Here is a 4,746-nt window from a genome sequence, read left to right as displayed (position 1 = left end):
AAAAAAACCAAACCAAACCAAACCAAAAACAAAAACAAAAATCACACACACAGAATCAAGCAGCTGCATAAAATAAATTTCAAATCCTCGAGAAGCCTGAAAGCCATCCACGACAGGTCTATCAGCTCCCTGTAGCTTTGTTTTGGACTGGAGGAAATGGCAATGGGCTGTCCACACATGCTGCACCTGAACCCAACCTGAGGGGAGCTGCAGAATTCTCCTCCACCGAGTCATCTAAACAGATAAGCCACCAGGTGAAGGGCTTTCAGTGGAAATATCCAAATCTGAGATATGAAATAATCAGAGATGAGCACTGAGGACTTGCAAATACATGAGTATGAGAGGGAAATAACTGAAAAGCAAAAATACTGAATAAGCCACTTGGAAATGGTTGCTGTTACGTGGTGTGCGTGATGAGAGGCCAGCAACAATATCAGTTCTGTTAAGATTATTTAATTCAGAGAAAATAAGTATATCCTGATGCCTTACACGTGTCTGAGGACTCAAACAAGCACAAATTTTCAACATAGCACTTAAGAACAGTAATAAGTGCCATATGGCATGGAGATGACAGCCAGCAGTAGTGCTTGCGCTGTGACAGAGGGGTTCAGAACAACGCTCCTATTTTCAGTGATACCAGGTCAGTGGGATGTCCTTGCCCATATGTATTACCTTTCAAGCACCTTCTTCCACACCAGATGAAGTCAGTCACATTGTTTCAAATACTGGGGAGTGCAAAAAGACAAAAATGTTACTGTTTACAATCAACTGTGGCTTTCAGTTACCCTGTGGGGCAAGAGGAGGCTCAGACCAAAAGCTACGTGGTGCGGATGGGGCCAGCGGGGGGAGAGAGTGGTGAAGGTGTGAGCCTCCCTGTGCTACTTGGGCTGCAACCACTTGCTGGGGCAGATGCCTTTAGTTGTGTAAATAGTCAGAGATGCCATTTTAGGCCCTGAAAACCAGTGATGATCCACATGGGATGAAAAGTAATGACATGCAACCTGCACAGGTTTTCTCTGGGTTGTATGATGGTAACAGTCTCTCCTTGTCTTTTCAAAACTGTGTGGTTAGATTTTTTGCATAAATTTTCCTTAGCATGTTTTCTTTCAGTCTCATATTTAAATTTTCAAATTTCATTACTACTCTGTTGTCAGGGCTTGCATGCATTCAAGCTTCAGCAATCAACTCAGTTATAATGAAAACAAAACAGTTAGATCTAAACCCAGGCATGCCTCTGCAGAATTATGAAGCTTACTCCATTCTGCTTTGCCCCAGCAGTACTACTTGCAGGACTTCCTTCATGTATCTCCGTTTGCCATGCCCATGGGCACAAGGTTTCTGCAGAACTGCATTTTGTATAAAACTGACTCTCTGCAGCAAGTGTGCTCCTGCACTCTCAGAGCACTGGCACAGGCTGCCCAGAGAGGTTATGGAGTCTCCTTCTCTGGAGATACTCAAAACCCACCTGGACGCGACCCTGTCCAACCTGCTCTAGGTGAACCTGCTTTGTCAGGGGGGTTGGACTAGATGATCTCTGAAGGTCCCTTCCAACCCTTACCATGCTACAATCCTGTGATTCTGTGATTCTCTCTTCCCTTTTTAGGTTTCTTTTCTTAATTTTTGTTAACCACTGTTATCAAGATAGCCTTGGAAACATGAGTTGAATATAAGTAGATACAGTTCTTCTTACTGTCACACTGTAATTCACAAATGATTTGTAGAGGACTAAGGTTCTCCATGACCTCAGTAGATTGTTATAATGGAAAATTAAAGTCAGCTCAATTTAAAAAGCTACTTAACTTCTTAGAAGGCAATTAAAATTGTGTTTTACATGGCAATAATATTTACTAAAACACTACTATTTTTTTCAGCATAGAAATGTGACTATCCAGACCTCCAAAATCTCTCCAACTTCATCTTCATCAAAAGAATTTGCTAGAAAAAAATGTTTATAGCATTCATGATTTGTGTGTGTGCATATATAAAATTAAAAAATGCTTTTTTTTTTTTTTCAGCAACAAAGTTATCTGAGAATGCAATTGTAGCAATCAGTGAATACCAAGTTTTGCCACATAAGTCATGCATAATTCCTTGAAGTGCAGGACGCTTTGTTTGAAAATTTCTGTTGCTGAAGGTAACTGAAGGTGTCTTTGCCCTTTGACCAGTGCTGGTGCCATCTCTCAAAAGTTTCCTTATGTTCTGAGCTTTGAACTTCATTACATGTTTCCTTTTTTCCATGCCCTGACACACAAGCAACATACCACCTTCAAAGATCAGTGATTTGTTTGTTTTTTAAGATTTTTTGATGGAAAGCTTAGCAAGTGCTCCCAGAAAGCCTGACCTCCACAATTAATACATGCACTTCTTCAATTCTTCACGCATTGAGGAAATCAGTAAACAAACAATGCAAACTGCAAAGCCGCAGCCACCACATGCTTGTGACCTTTGTGAAGTCTGGTCATTGGCATGTCACTCAAATTTGAGCCAACGTGAATACCGGTGATAGGGGAGAGAGGAAGCTAGTTTGCCATGTATTCTGTTATTTGGAAATGCTTGACACCAAAGGATAAGCATCATCTGGCTAAGTCTGATCTTAAAAGTTCAATCACATCTATTTCTTTTAGTTCCCCTTGCAGGGGGGCACTGTGAACAAGGGAGGGCAAAGTTTGTTCCAGTGCACCTGCGTGAGGGGTATAGGTCAGTTCTAGAAGATACTCATGTGTAGTCTTCAAGCAGCTGGACAAAGATAATCAGGTGCGTAGAGGTGTCCAGCTCACACTGCAGCCTTGCCTCCAGCATTGGTGAGGCCATAACTTTGCTTGAGACACTTGGCTCTGCAAACCCCAGCCCAAACTTAAACACAGCCATTGGAGGTAGGAAGGACAGAAGCAGAGCACGTCTGGAGCACGGCGCTGGAGCTGTGCTCTTCGGCACTGGGAAGGCTGTCCTGAAGGGACAGCTAGCTAAAACAAGTTTTGCCCAGCAACCTGGGCTCTACTCAGATGCTTGTGTTCATGAGTGACCAGCTATTCAGCACAGATGCACTTACCAAGAAATGGGGGGTCTGGACAATATCCTTCTGTGGAACAACTGAAAGTTCCCACAGGCTTAAAATACCTTCTTCATCACATCCAAATAAATATTAATGCCTGGCTGAGTGACCTCAACAGTCCCTCTCATCTAGCAGCCCGTTTGCGTGTAACCCTCACATGATTGCTTTTGCTTTACCTTGTGACAAACAAAATACTGTCACAGGATGAATCAGACTTTGGACCTGGATAGATCGAGGAGAAGGACAATACTCTCTACAGTTGATTCCAGGCCAGAGCTGCACTTCTTTTGAACACTGTCTGTCTGTGTTTGTGTGTCTCTGTGCACAGGCTTATGTGCCAGACCAAACCAACTCACCATCCAAAGTAAATGACCGAGGCCACTGAGCTTGTACATTGGGTTGATCCTATGCTGAGACACATGACAGGCCAGCGTTGTCCCTAAATTTGGGACTGAATGACATGTCACGTGCCAGTGAAACAAATTAAAGCTTTAGTCGAGATCATATGACCCATGTTACAACTGCTTCAAATCAGTTTATGAAGGAACCGAATATTCATGGAGTAATTAAACTGCACTTCTTGTTTTAAGAGAAAAGCTAAATCAGGGAACCTTTGAAGTTTTGATGTGCTTTTTAGCAAATACAACTTCTTGCAATATTTGTAATTGAAAAGCAGTATTTAAGACTGAAAGGAAGTCCTTCAGGCATCTACTCCTTAACTATGTCATCTCTCCTTGTACCACACCTGTGAGGAGCCCAGAATCACCTCAGTGTCTTAAGAGGACAGTTGCACCTACGAGAACAAAGAGAACAGGCATACTGCGGTGCCCATCCCACCTCAAAGCAGAGAGAAACCAGTACCTATAACCCAACGAGAAGCCATCATCGGTGAGCAGATGAGGCTTCAGCCACACATGTACTGCTCGTACAAGAAAACACATCCCACAGTTTCGCAGACGCCAGGGCGTGCTCCCTCTGTTGCGTACACCAAGGTGGGCAGAGGTCCTGCCTAAACAGCACAACTGTGGATCTGCACCAGTGTGACCTTTACTGTGGGGCTGAAGCATGTGCCACAGCCACAGCAGCTCCACAACGGAGACACCACACCTTTCTCCTGACGCATGGCACCAGGTATGTCAGACTCGGAGACAACCAGAGGTACTAACTGGAGACCAGCTGGTGCCTAGCAAACATTGCTTTTACACACCCTGGCAAGCCAAGAGACTGCGTGGGAGGGGAGCAGCTATAATAAAAACTCTAAATCATGCCAGCTCAGAGGGGCAAACAGGGCAGCATGGAGCAGGAACAACCAGCAGTGTCCTCCTCGGCCACGGCGGAGCCCCCCCAAGGCAGGCTGACCCCCCCCACAAGCCGAGCTCTAGTCAGCGGGACCCATAGCACTGGGTTCACTGGTGTGGTGGCCTCCTCCAAGGAGGCCATGCACTGGTATGGTGTCCAGAGGCCGGAGGCACCCCTGATAAGAAACATCCTCCTTGCGCAACCAGCCAAAACAAACCCTCTGGCCCTGTAAACACTGAGGGACAGCCATGTCCGGCACTTCGCCGCACGAAACCGCTGATCTGTCATCATCTCTAGCAAGTGCCAACACCGGGGGAAGCGGGGGAGACGCTCCTCCTCCCTTACGGCTGAGGGCTGCCCCACGCGGCCACGTCCCCTCGTCCCGCCGAGCACCG

Source organism: Charadrius vociferus, unplaced genomic scaffold, assembly GCF_000708025.1.
Source record: "Charadrius vociferus isolate BGI_N301 unplaced genomic scaffold, ASM70802v2 scaffold93, whole genome shotgun sequence".
NCBI lineage: Eukaryota > Metazoa > Chordata > Aves > Charadriiformes > Charadriidae > Charadrius > Charadrius vociferus.
The sequence above is the reverse complement of the archived record's forward strand: the minus strand, read 5'-3'. Positions refer to the sequence as shown.